Here is a 15,543-nt window from a genome sequence, read left to right as displayed (position 1 = left end):
TTTTTTGTTTTTGTTTGCAAAGATTCTTGAATTATTATCCAAACACATATTTACTGACTTATCCAAGCGTATTCAGTTTTAGGATCACCGGGCGCTTGACACAGCAATATAGTAAAGCCAAAGGAATCCGGGGCGGAACGACAGTTCATTAAAGGACACGAACGCCCAGGGACCAAAACAAAACGACAGTTTACATTTGTCAGACAAACTAAAACGTATCTTCTTCTTCTTCTTCTTCTTCTTCTTCTTCTTCTTCTTCTTCTTCTTCTTCTTCTTCTTATTATTATTATTATTATTATTATTATTATTATTATTATAAGTGTTTAATTTTGTTGTTTTATGAACTTGAATTACATAAAGCGAGTTCATTAATAGAGTATTATTGATTTCTAGTGAAAAGTCCATTTTCTCGGTTCACACTTTTCCAGCAGCGGATTGCAACAGGCTGAGCCCAGCAACAAACATCAAGTTAGGTCCACGTCTTATGCAATGACAGGTGACAGCCACAAGTGACCAGGTTACACGTGCCGACCAAGTTCGTGGCGCGCAAGTAGTCCGTCCGCTGCTTTAATTCACAGATTTGCTATGAGCGGGGGCGACGCTGTATAGCTTCAAGATTTGCGACTGCTCCCAAAAGTCGGAGCAGCCCCCCGGACTGTTTCTTGTCATCGTGGAGTTTGTGTGTTCTTCCACTCTCTGCACTTGTTGAACGTGATATTTAGGGACCTGAACTCGTATGAGCCGAGCCGACCAGAGTTGGTTCCCGCACCGCCTTCAGTTAAATTAAGCGAGTCCATTAAACGGAGGGCCACTCTAAACAGTCATGCGTCTGCTGTACGCCGCCTAGACAGATAGATAGATAGATAGATAGATAGATAGATAGATAGATAGATAGATAGATAGATAGATAGATAGATAGATAGATACTTTATTAATCCCAAGGGGAAATTCCTAAATACCTAAATTAATTTTAATTAGATAATTTAAATTAATTTTTAATACCTAAAACGGTGCAGTCGTCTGTTTATTGTAGTGCAGGATGCCAAACTTCTTAAAGAGTTGTCGTGATACACTTCGTTTTCTGGTGTCAACTGTACAGTAAAATCGCTAGTTTAATATTAACAAAGTTCGTACTGAAGCACTCTTGTCGCCTTTAAGGGTTACTTGAACACTAGACGGAAAATAACAAAAGTATTTGTGGAAACTCGGCGTCCGTAGACAAACATTTAACACAATAAAAGCCCATTTAAGACTGATTTTTGTTATGTCCATCCACTAGTCAATTTTCCTAACCCGCTTATATAGAGCAGGGTTACGACGGTCCAACGCTATTATTGTGCATGCAGTACACAGACAGCTTTGCTGTGCTAAAACTGAGCGTGCTGTCTTCACTCTTCTAGAGTTTGGACATCACGAGTTGAATAAAAATACAGATATAACTGATCACATAAAATAAAACAAATAAAAATAGTTGGATGTATCCAGAACACCACCAGCAAAATGGGTGTACCATTTGAATATTTGAACAAATAAGGTTTTGGAGAACACGGGAAATAATTCTAATTTAACAATAATACGAATAATAATAAGTAATAAGTAAACTTCGATAAATCCGCCCCGCTGCGTCCGAACGGAGTGAGCGTAGTGAACGTATTGGTCAACGGGCGCGCGTGTTGGGGTGCGTGCTTTCTGAAGTACCTACTAACTGGTGTATTTCTGTGTTCCCCGGGTTCAAAAGCTCATTTAAAGCTAATGTGAATGTGCAGTGGAACCGTTTATTACAGTAAGTGGCTACGTGGGTCGAAGCGCTGGTGTGGCGAGTCCTCCAAAGCAGGTTAGGAATTCGGAGCTGGAAAGGTGCAGACGTAGTGCAGCACACGTGTTCTTTCTAACGGTTCTGACATCTGAAAGGACCTGTGCTTTGTTTAAGCGGCCTTATTTATTTATTTATTTATTTATTTATTTATTTGTTTGTTTATTTGTTTGTTTGTTTGCATGTTTTTTAAATAAAAGGGGATTCTCTTATTAATCAAAAACAAATATTTAGCCTAAATAGTGCTTATTGCGTATTGATTTATTATTTTTTGTATTTATGCATTCTTATCTATCTATCTATCTATCTATCTATCTATCTATCTATCTATCTATCTATCTATCTATCTATCTATCTATCTATCTATCTATCTATCTATCTATTATATAGTGCCTTTCATATCTATCTATCTATCTATCTATCTATCTATCTATCTATCTATCTATCTATCTATCTATCTATCTATCTATCTATCTATCTATCTATCTATCTATCTATCTATCTATCTATCTATCTATCTATCTATCTAAAGTTCCCCATTATTCCTACACCATAGTCCCAGTAATGTTTCCTTTTTATATTCACATTATTATATATTGTATTTTCCTGTATAAGTTTGCTTCTGAGCCCAGCATATTGCCCAACAAACTATCGTTTTGAGATTGAGGAGTTCCTCGACCACATAGTATGCTATTATCAGTCAATAGTACCTGCCTGCCTCTTCCTGCCCCTCTTGATAGATCTTGAATTTCCATTGGATACTCCCCCCCCCCCCCCCCCCCCCACCATTACCCGATTATTCCTCCTGATAGTGTGGTTTAAAAGTTCTGGTCCAAAGACAGGAAATCCTGAGTTGTATCCCCCCAATAAAAAGGAAGCCAAACTCCAAGTATAATAGCCTCACAGGAGAAGGGAAGACATAAAGTTCAAATGGATAGAAAGAAGCTACTGGTGGAGAAACATGTTGCCTGCATACTTGGAGTGGACCTACATGTTTGATGAAAAATTCTAATTGCCTGCACTGTTTATTAAACTTTTGCCTACACGTTTCTGATTGAGAACTTCACTGTAATCTATCTTCATTTTGGTCAACAATTACAGCATAAACATGTGATGGCACTGGGCTATTTTTACTTTGTAATTATAAGGAAGTGGCAGCAAACTTTTTTTTGTCTCTCGGAGACTTCTTTGGTTGTGAATGGAAGAAGGCAACACCAGAGCTTTCTGCTTTTCTAGCAATCATGTGTCATGATGGACTGAGTCATGAGTCAGGTCCGGAGCTCCCCAGCCTTCTGTTGCTTTTTGCACAAGTTTCCTCTGGTGTCTCTGATTTGAAGCTGAAATCTAATAACCTCCTCAACTGTCATGTGTGTATCAATCAGTGTGCTGTTATATAGACATTGAACATAATTTCATATTTCAAGCAGTCTGAGTATGGGAAATGTGCTATATAAGTAAAATGTACTATCTATCTATCTATCTATCTATCTATCTATCTATCTATCTATCTATCTATCTATCTATCTATCTATCTATCTATCTATCTATCTATCTATCTATCTATCTATTATATAGTGCCTTTCACATCTATCTATCTATCTATCTATCTATCTATCTATCTATCTATCTATCTATCTATCTATCTATCTATCTATCTATCTATCTATCTATCTATCTATCTATCTATTATATAGTGCCTTTCCCATCTATCTATCTATCTATCTATCTATCTATCTATCTATCTATCTATCTATCTATCTATCTATCTATCTATCTATCTATCTATCTATCATATAATGCCTTTCACTATCTATCTATCTATCTATCTATCTATCTATCTATCTATCTATCTATCTATCTATCTATCTATCTATCTATCTATCTATCTATTATATAGTGCCTTTCATATCTATCTATCTATCTATCTATCTATCTATCTATCTATCTATCTATCTATCTATCATATAATGCCTTTCACTATCTATCTATCTATCTATCTATCTATCTATCTATCTATCTATCTATCTATCTATCTATCTATCTATCTATCTATTATATAGTGCCTTTCATATCTATCTATCTATCTATCTATCTATCTATCTATCTATCTATCTATCTATCTATCTATCTATCTATCTATCTATCTATCTATCTATTATATAGTGCCTTTCACATCTATCTATCTATCTATCTATCTATCTATCTATCTATCTATCTATCTATCTATCTATCTATCTATCTATTATATAGTGCCTTTCACATCTATCTATCTATCTATCTATCTATCTATCTATCTATCTATCTATCTATCTATCTATCTATCTATCTATCTATCTATCTATCTATCTATCTATTATATAGTGCCTTTCAACATCTATCTATCTATCTATCTATCTATCTATCTATCTATCTATCTATCTATCTATCTATCTATCTATCTATTATATAGTGCCTTTCACATCTATCTATCTATCTATCTATCTATCTATCTATCTATCTATCTATCTATCTATCTATCTATCTATCTATCTATCTATCTATCTATCTATCTATTATATAGTGCCTTTCACATCTATCTATCTATCTATCTATCTATCTATCTATCTATCTATCTATCTATCTATCTATCTATCTATTTATTATATAGTGCCTTTCACATCTATCTATCTATCTATCTATCTATCTATCTATCTATCTATCTATCTATCTATCTATCTATCTATCTATCTATCTATTATATAGTGCCTTTCAACATCTATCTATCTATCTATCTATCTATCTATCTATCTATCTATCTATCTATCTATCTATCTATCTATCTATCTATCTATCTATCTATCTATTATATAGTGCCTTTCACATCTATCTATCTATCTATCTATCTATCTATCTATCTATCTATCTATCTATCTATCTATCTATCTATCTATCTATTATATAGTGCCTTTCACATCTATCTATCTATCTATCTATCTATCTATCTATCTATCTATCTATCTATCTATCTATCTATCTATCTATCTATCTATCTATCTATCTATCTATTATATAGTGCCTTTCACATCTATCTATCTATCTATCTATCTATCTATCTATCTATCTATCTATCTATCTATCTATCTATCTATCTATCTATCTATCTATCTATCTATCTATTATATAGTGCCTTTCACATCTATCTATCTATCTATCTATCTATCTATCTATCTATCTATCTATCTATCTATCTATCTATCTATCTATCTATCTATCTATCTATTTATTATATAGTGCCTTTCACATCTATCTATCTATCTATCTATCTATCTATCTATCTATCTATCTATCTATCTATCTATCTATCTATCTATCTATCTATCTATCTATCTATCTATCTATTATATAGTGCCTTTCAACATCTATCTATCTATCTATCTATCTATCTATCTATCTATCTATCTATCTATCTATCTATCTATCTATCTATCTATCTATTATATAGTGCCTTTCACATCTATCTATCTATCTATCTATCTATCTATCTATCTATCTATCTATCTATCTATCTATCTATCTATCTATCTATCTATCTATCTATCTATTATATAGTGCCTTTCACATCTATCTATCTATCTATCTATCTATCTATCTATCTATCTATCTATCTATCTATCTATCTATCTATCTATCTATCTATCTATCTATCTATCTATCTATCTATCTATCTATCTATTTGGGAGACCAATAGTTGCAGTAACAGGGTTGTTTCCCTAATTCTCTATAGTTACCCATCTCTGTATTTTTGATTTCTTAAAATCATCACATTGTCTTTATGATGAACAGTCTTTGGTACATCTAACAATTTTTTTTATTAAACTAAACAGGTTGTTGTGTCAGCTGTTGGGTAGTAATGATTACAGTTTTGTATTTAGATTTAATTCAGTATATTCTTATTGTGCCTTACAATGTATTTTTTTTGTTTTTGCTGTTTCTGTCATCTTTAAATTTAATTCTGTGTAGCTGTGCTGTTAAGAGTAGTAAAGTAAAAAGAAAATCAAACCACATTCCTCATTGGACCACCAGTAGGGGGCTCTCTGTCACTTGCCCATATGCCTCTAGGTAGGGTGGCACTCCTTTGCCGTGTGTCAGACCCACAAGTGTGCCACGCCATTAATACACAGCGCTGAGTTGGATGATTCTGCAGGAAGGACAAACAAAGATAATTAAAAACAACCCGCTCTTGTCAGGACCACCTAGGCAGGTGCCAGTCCTTTGTGTGCTTTACATTTAGACCCCAGTAAGATGGTCCCCCATTTGAAAAGCGTTTCTCTCGCTCCTACACTCAGTTTGTACCCCGACTCGCCCCCAAAGAGAATAGAATTTGAAGCCTGTACTTTTAAGATCAGTAGGGTCCTCCGAATCCTAATGGCACCCACACACATTTCCCCCCTGGCAGTTTCCTAAATGTGCCATGTAAAGGCCTGGGCTGTTTTTACTATGACTGCCCCTCCATGTGAGCTGTGCCTATAAAGTGACAGAATACAAAAATCCTCCATTTTCGCCCCCTATGGCTGGACCTGTGTACGTGTTGATGTTCGTTTGATTTAGGCTACCTTTTATCGTGTTCTAATTTTCCAGATATTGGGGGGGGTTTGCATAAAATACTAATCGGGGGGCATTGCCTGGTGACCCACATATCGGGGACTGACCTTTCCTCATTGATTTTCTGGCCATAATTACCAATGACATTATTTCATATTTCCATTCTAAATGATTGATCTTCATGGCTGTGTTACTCAAACTCGCAAGTATCTGTCTCAGTGTGTGTCATGGCCCTTGTGGGTTCACCCGGTGTCATTTCACTCTGCCCCTCCTGGTCTGGTACTGGACACTGAGAGCTCAAGGTGCACAGATCACAACGTCATAGTCAGTCCTTAAGGATGGGACGAAGGAGCCTGGGGTCTTTAGGTCTATTTGTTTGCACCCCTTCCATGTATGTTTGGTGCCAAGGCAGCGTGTTACTAGGTGGGCACAGAGACCTTCACACAATCCTCTTGTTTATCTCGGCTCTTCTTTTGATGGCCTGCCGCTCTTTCTTTTAGGCACATTTTCTTAGTGATTGTCACCATTCACTCTGTGTCAATATTTTGCTCTCTTCCAGCCCATGTTGTTCATTTTCAAAGCCCCCCCCCAACAACATTCCATACTTTGTTGCTCACACTGTTACTTCTATAATGACTGACTCTCTTTAAGACTATAAACCTGGAGTCACAGTTGCCGTGCAGTTGGTTGCCCAGGAACTATTTATGGACACTTGTGATCTGAATGGACCACTTTGTTCTCTAGCATGTCACTTAATACCTCCATTCCTCCCGTCAAGATCTGTAATCTCCACAAGTTTAAAAAAAAAAGGCAAACAGACACTTTAATAATGTTCCAAGTGAAAGCCTGCTGCTGGACCCCCGATGAATTAGAGTTACACCACAGACGCCTGTGAAAAAGACAGAAAAAAAGGGAAAAGAAAGAAAAGAAAAGACAAGCAGGGCCAGTCTGATGAAAGTCAGCATCCTCGGAAACTCTTATCACGGGCTGGGACGCTTCATCTTGTAAAGTTACTGCTACCTGGAATTGCTCTTACTTGTTTTTCTGTCAAGCGTTGCTGTTTGCTTGGCCTTTGGCTTTTGAAGCAAATAAACTCATTGTTATGAATTGTAAAAAGACACCACAGCTTATTAGGGTTTGTTATTTCACCTTCAAAACTGGAATTCCAGTTCTTCGTGTGTTGATCCACCATGTGCGGAATTCACGCTGTTGTATGAGCTAGTTACACGGGGAAGGCTTTCCTGTTTTTGATGGCACTTTCTTCATATCTCTGCAACTATGAAGGGGGCATATTATAGTCATGGATTAATAATACTGTATATCCATCCATCCATTATCCAACCCGCTATATCCTAACTACAGGATCATGGGGGTCTGCTGGAGCCAATCCCAGCCAACACAGGGCGCCAGGCAGGAAACAAACCCCGGCCAGGTCGCCAGCCCACCACAGATTAATAATATAATATAACTAGCTATGCTACCCATCTAAGAAAGGCTACAATCTAAGTTATGAACGTAAACTTCAGTGTTAACATTTGTGATGCCCCATGTAATGCATAGGTCTCTGTTCAAGTTTCTGTCTGGTTGCTATGTCTCTGTCATTCTAACAGATCACAAACTGTGCTTTCATGAAACATATGCCAAATGGCATATAACAGATACATATGCACTTCATTTGTCATTCCAACACATGACGCATCACACACATTAGTACTGCATTTATGATTCCCATACCAAATGGCGTATGACAGAGATATGTGCATTGCATTTGTCATTTCAACAGATGGCGCATCTCAAATATTAACACTGCTTTTATGATTTCCATATCAAATGGCGTATAACAGACACATATGCACTTCATTTGTAATGCCATCAGATGGAGCATCATGAACATTAGCACTGTTTTTATGAAACACATGCCAAATGGCATATAACAGATACATATGCACTTCATTTGTCATTCCAACAGATGGCTCATCACATACAGAGCTTTTATGAAACACATGCCAAATAGCATATAACAGATACACATGCACTTCATTTGTCATTCAAACAGATGGTGCATCACAAACATTAGCACTGCTTTTACAATTCCCATATCAAATGACGTATACCAGGCACATATGCTCTTTATTTGTCATTCCAACAGATGGCTCATCACAAACAGAGCTTTTATGAAACACATGCCAAATAGCATATAACAGATACATATGCACTTCATTTGTCATTCCAACAGATGGCTCATCACAAACATTAGCACTGCTTTTATGATTCCCATATCAAATGGCATATAACAGGCACATATGCACTTCATTTTGAATGCCATTAGATGGCGCATTACAATCATTAGCATTGCTTTTATGGAACACGTGCCAAATGGCATATAACAGATACAGATGCACTTCATTTGTCATTCAAACAGATGGCTCATCACAAACAGAGCTTTTATGAAACACATGCCAAATAGGATTTAACAGATACAGTACATATGCACTTCATTTGTCATTCAAACAGATGGTGCATCACAAACATTAACACTGCTTTTACAATTCCCATATCAAATGACGTATACCAGGTACATATGCTCTTTATTTGTCATTCCAACAGATGGCTCATCACAAACAGAGCTTTTATGAAACACATGCCAAATAGCATATAACACATACATATGCACTTTATTTGTCACTACAATAGATGACACATCACAAACATTAACACTGCATTTATGAATCCCATACCAAATGGCATAACAGAGACATATGCATGCCATTTACCATTCCAACAGATGGCCCATCACAAACATTAACACTGCTTTCACAAACCCTATACCAAAAGGGATATAATGACATATGTGTTGCATTTTTCAATTCAACAGATGGTGCATCACAAACATTAGCAGTGTCTTTTACAAAGCACATATCAATTGGCATATAACAGACACATATGCACTTCATTTGTCATTCCAACAACTGGTGCATCACAAACATTAACACTGTTCTTACAATTCCTATACCAAATGATATGTAGATGTTGGCTTTGACAGAAGTTTAATATATAAATAAATACAAAATGTGACCCCCAGTTCACAGAGCATTCAGGGAGCATCCACTTCACCCCAACTCCATTTTATGCTTAATATTCAAACCTCAAGCTTTGGGTTTACGCCGAGTCTCTCCCTTTTTCTTAATCTTTTTTTTTTTTTTGGGTGTTTTTAGGACGTTTACCACAAAGTGTGCTGAGAAGGGCATAAGCATCAAAATATACTGGAACCTCTGGAAGTCCAGCATCAAATTCAAAAGGCTTTGGCATCCAGAGGCCCAAAATGGGGTTAAGGCTTTTAAATCTTTAGAAATCTCAAAATATAGAAATATTCAGAAATGCCCAGCAGAGGAGAGGATAACCATAAGCCACTGATCTTTAGGGCAAAAACAAAACCAAGTTCCTCTATAGTGGAAGAGGAGTATTAAAAGATTAAAAAAAAAGAAAAATAAAGTATGGAAGACAGAAAACCTGAAGCAAAAAATCGTAAAAAAGGCAACACAAAGCAAACAGATCCAGTCAGTAATCCAATTATTACAATACAAAAAACTAAAATATTCAGTAAAACCTGACCCACACTCTGTACAGTTTTCAGTGCTGTCCTGGAGGGCCTGATTCTTCGTGTGGAGTTAATAGACAAACGGTGGTCTCCCATGTTATCGTCATGTTGGTCCTGCACCCCCCAATACTCTAATTTAAGGGAATAGGGCACATACCTAATCAGGAATAAATGAACACAAAAACAAACATAATACGCACTTAACAAACAAAATAATTTAAAAAATGTAACACATAAGATGACCAAGCACCTTATCAGTAAAACGTGCTAAATTATATTTAACAAAGAACAGTAATATTACATTAAAGAAAACTGTACTTGAGCTGGGGGTTTCTGGCTAACCCTAACAGGTGTGTCACACTAGTGGCAGTGCTGGACATTTTAGTGTCTAACGTCCTGTGGAAAAGGTTAGGATGAAAACAAAATAAGCTACCAGGCTCTCTTTCCATCCAGACAGGCGACTGCATTCCCAGTGCCCAGGGGTTCAAGGGTTAAGATGACTGCAGCCCAGTGGCAGGAAACAGCAGGATATCCTGTCTCAGAGAATTCCGGATCTCCCCTCCATTTCACTTCCAGCGACCAGGCAGTGAGAGCATGGAAGAGAGTTGTGGGCCTTTACCTGTGCACCATACCACAAACAACCCACTAACCCCCAATCTCCTCGGATCTCCCACAACTCACCCCTCCAATTGAGGGAGGCCGGGAGTGAGGAGATGTTTTCATTGTTTAGTTGTGAGCCTTTAAAGGTGCAGATTGGTGTTGTGGGGGTGCAGAGAGACAGAGCAAGACCCTGATATTCTTTTGGGAAATCCAGCGTCTCCTTCAAAAAGCTTGCGTTTTACACTTTGAGCCTTTGCTGATTGACAAGTGGCTACCCAACGTCCAATCTCACGTCTTCTATTTTCAGGCTGCAAAATACTAACCGTCCATGGATGGGACAGCAGTTCATCACAGGACGCATTCACAGCCACCCAGGGTAAATTCTCAGCCGCCATTTATTCCAATGCTGACATCTTAAGACACTCACTAAAGAGAAGGCACATAGTGGACTTGAAATGGGGTCTCACTGTGCTGCCCAGTGTTGAAAATGAGTTCATTTAAAATGGGTAAGAAACAGCGTGGCCCCCTAGTGGACAAGGCAGTAAACTGTAAAACATGACATTGCTGACTACATCTCCAAAGACAGCAGTTTAGAAGGAATTTGATCAAAGGTCTCAAATAGGTGGAGAAAAGTAATTAAATAAACAATGTTAAATGGTAGGTGGCTATCTATCTATCTATCTATCTATCTATCTATCTATCTATCTATCTATCTATCTATCTATCTATCTATCTATCTATCTATCTATCTATCTATAATATAGTGCCTTTCCAATCTATCTATCTATCTATCTATCTATCTATCTATCTATCTATCTATCTATCTATCTATCTATCTATCTATCTATCTATCTATCTATCTATCTATAATATAGTGCCTTTCCAATCTATCTATCTATCTATCTATCTATCTATCTATCTATCTATCTATCTATCTATCTATCTATCTATCTATCTATCTATCTATCTATCTATCTATAATATAGTGCCTTTCCAATCTATCTATCTATCTATCTATCTATCTATCTATCTATCTATCTATCTATCTATCTATCTATCTATCTATCTATCTATCTATCTATCTATCTATCATATAGTGCCTTTCCAATCTATCTATCTATCTATCTATCTATCTATCTATCTATCTATCTATCTATCTATCTATCTATCTATCTATCTATCTATCTATCTATCTATCTATCTATCTATCTATCTATCTATAATATAGTGCCTTTCCAATCTATCTATCTATCTATCTATCTATCTATCTATCTATCTATCTATCTATCTATCTATCTATCTATCTATCTATCTATCTATCTATCATATAGTGCCTTTCCAATCTATCTATCTATCTATCTATCTATCTATCTATCTATCTATCTATCTATCTATCTATCTATCTATCTATCTATCTATCTATCTATCTATCTATCTATCTATCTATTATATAGTGCCTTTCCAATCTATCTATCTATCTATCTATCTATCTATCTATCTATCTATCTATCTATCTATCTATCTATCTATCTATCTATCTATCTATCTATCTATCTATCTATAATATAGTGCCTTTCCAATCTATCTATCTATCTATCTATCTATCTATCTATCTATCTATCTATCTATCTATCTATCTATCTATCTATCTATCTATCTATCTATCTATGCTATGGTGTGCTCTGAAGGCAGCATGAGGGTCTTCACGCTAATCTTTTGGAAAGTTAGCAATGGCTGTCATTTCAAGGATGGAGATATGGCTGAAGAAGTGAGTTTCTAAACAGAAGGATAGCAGAGAATGGAGAGACTATTCAGGAGCAGTGATAGTACATGTCACTAAATGTTGACACTGGGTCATGAGGACACTGGAAAGGGGTGTGTTGTGCTCCTGATATCTATGCAAAAGGACAAAGTTCCAAGTCTTTAGAGTCCTGGTGCTTCCTGTCTTGTCCTATGGTTGCGAGACATGGATGCTGTCCAGTGACCTGAGATGAAGACTGGACTCTTTTAGTGCTGTGTCTCTGCAGAGAATCCTTGGGTCCCGCTGGTTTGACTTGGTTTTGCTCACGGAGTCCCAAATGAGGCACATTAACTGCATTGTGAGGGAGCGTCAGTTACAGCACTATGGCCATGTGACACAATTACCTGAGGTTGATCCGACTCGTAGTGGCTGGACCAGGCCAAGTGGACACCCACGTAACATCTGTCAGCGGCAGTTAAAGGGTCATTTCCAAAGCGTGTAACTGGACCGCATGTCTGTCTGGGGCGGTTGCCTTTTGGGCCCCCGAGCTGTTTTGTCATGTGGTGGATGTGGCAATGCCCTGTACCAGTGCCTGCTCACCAACCTGACCTGACTTTAGATGAATGGCTCAGAATCACACCTGAGCGCTGCAGACGATTGGAGCATCTTGGCTTCTCCACTAAGTATTACTTTAGTGCCTTCAGCATGCGTTCCCTGTGTCATTCCACTTTATTACATATCCTTTTGTTTAGGGCTCTTCAAAGTTGTGAATTCTTCATATTTGTGGATTTCTTGAGTTAATACTTGAGTTAATGAGAATTTCATGTGAATGGCCTCATTGGAAATATATACTTATCTCCCCCATTGTATGTTTGTACCAGAATTAGATGGCGACCTCAACCTGTAAGATCGCACTTGTGATATCGCATACAGGCCATCCCAGAAGTTGTCCGATATTGGTCATAATATCGATATGTCCTTCTATTTCCTTATAATGTGCAGGGTTGGGGTGGGGAGCCAGAGCCTGTCCAAGTAGGCAGAGAGTGCAAGGATGGACAACACTTGGACAGGGTGCCGGTCCTTCACACATAACATCATAAGTCGAAAGATCAAAAAATGAAATCATGTAACACGACAGTCAAAATTATTAACCCAAAAAATGAAATAAACTGACCACCATTCAGCATGCGGAATGATCATGATGATATCATGATTGTGATGCGTGGTACGTTCTGGCCATTTGACCTCTCATCTGTGTGAAGGCACAGTGAAGTTCTAAGGCTCCCCTCTGTGGATGGGGTGGGACAGACCCAAACAAGCCCCTGGAAGTCACCTCTGAATGGGACAACAGTGAACTTGTAGCTGTGGTTGGACTTCTCTGTCATGTCCAGGATGGTGTCAGCCTTGAGGCTGAGTCGATCCCATGTAAAAGCTTGGCAGAGAAGGTTGCTACAAGGAGCTGAGGATGCAAGGCAGTTTATGGTGGAAACCTAAGGAATTGTCTGCCTGGTATGTCTTTCACCAGAGTGCTTTATTTTCTTTTTGTTCTATCTTGTTTGGTCTGATTGAGGATCTTCCGATGTCATATCACCACCATCTTAAACACCTCATCCCACACCTTCAGCAATACTAACACCTAGACAATGTAATGGACAAAACCAGTCTGTGACATGTCTTCAAGGTGGTCTGTTCCTCACATATGAGTGGAAACTGCTGATATCTTCTGAGTGACGCTGTCCTGATAGACATGAGGGGGAAAGTTAGGAGGAGAGGGACAGGCTTGAATTTAGCAAGACCCACATTCCTGCAGCACAGGCTTCAGTTAGCGAGCTGAGGTTTCTGTTTCACCTTTTCCACCCAACAGACTGACGTCACTTGGCCAAGAGCTGCAACGTTCATCTTGTTTTGGTGGAAAATTTCCAGAGCATCACAAGAGCTTTTCTGTTCATCGATGCCCTTCACATGTGGTGGGACTTAGTGGGTCAGGGGGGTTGTGAAAGCTTGTGAGCATTGTTCTCAGGGGGGCTCCCTGGAGGAGACTTGTCTACACGTGCAGAACTGGTGACAACTCACTCTTGACAGGAGCCTCCTGATCAGATGCAGCTAAATGTACCGGGGGGCTTGTCGTCACTGCCCACGCAATGAGGAGCCTGGAATGGAAAAATACATTTGATATTTCGTGTCATGCATTTATGAAACATCAGCATAAATGGCTCTTGTTTGAAAGACATGCACATCATGCGCTGTGTTTACCGAGTGAACTCCTCAGGGCTGAGAAGCAGATGATCTGTGAGAGGGAAGTGCAGACGGCAGCTTAGCTTTGGACATTACAAGACGCTGAGATTTCACCACAAGCCATTTATTGACTGCTAGGACACACAGGGCTGGACTGCGTTTAACTAGCAAGACAGACTGAAACCCCCTGGAGATCCACCGTGACGTAACAATAGCTGCCAGAATTTATGAGCACAAATACACAGCTGCTGTACGTTTGATTCCCGAGAAAGGATTTTAGTTTATTTAAAATTATTCATATCTACAATGAATTCATAACAATTCCTAGAATTTAGGATTATTGTTAATGTACAGCTATACCGTGTTTATTTAGCAATAAAATACAGAAACCCATTGGTAATTACAAAATCCACAATTAATTAGTAATGATTACTGGAATTACGCAGTTGTTTAATTAACAAGAAAAGATTTTAGTTTACATAAAATTATTAATATCTGCAATGAACAATTCCTAGAATTTATGATTAATATTGTATAGCCATACTGTACTTAATTCTCAAGAAAGGATTGTAATTGCCTTTCAATTATTAATATCTCCAGTTAATTAGTAATAATTACTAAAATGCATGATTGTGCAGTTATGTTTCATTAGAAAGAGAGAATTGTCATTAATTGGCAATTGTTGTAATTCCAATCCAATTAATTAGTAATAATTACTAAAGTGCATGAGTATTATACAGGTATATTTAATTAAAAAGAAAGCATTTACAATTATTATAATAATATATCATATAATAATTAATGAAATGCATAATTATTATAATTCTACATTTAATTTTAATGGAAGAATTGCAACTAATTTGTAATAATTCTAATTAATTAGTTAATTTATAATAATTACTAAAATGCACGCTTATTCTAATGTATATTTAATTAAAAAGAGATAATTTAAACTAATTTGCAATTAATACAACT

At 37.2% G+C, this 15,543-nt stretch overlaps 2 protein-coding genes across 3 annotated transcripts in view; one reads left to right on the top strand and one right to left on the bottom strand.

Annotated features, from left to right (window-relative positions):
- Positions 1-15,543, bottom strand: part of slc48a1a (solute carrier family 48 member 1a) — a 1,064,469-nt gene that overhangs the window by 486,865 nt on the left and 562,061 nt on the right. The gene's annotated exons all lie outside the window — the stretch shown is intronic.
- Positions 1-15,543, top strand: part of hdac7a (histone deacetylase 7a) — a 291,449-nt gene that overhangs the window by 966 nt on the left and 274,940 nt on the right. The window lies entirely within an intron of this gene.

The sequence above is a fragment of the Erpetoichthys calabaricus genome, chromosome 3, assembly GCF_900747795.2.
Source record: "Erpetoichthys calabaricus chromosome 3, fErpCal1.3, whole genome shotgun sequence".
Taxonomy (NCBI): Eukaryota; Metazoa; Chordata; class Cladistia; order Polypteriformes; family Polypteridae; genus Erpetoichthys; species Erpetoichthys calabaricus.
Note: the sequence above shows the minus strand (reverse complement) of the source record. Positions and strands in the feature narration are given on the sequence as shown.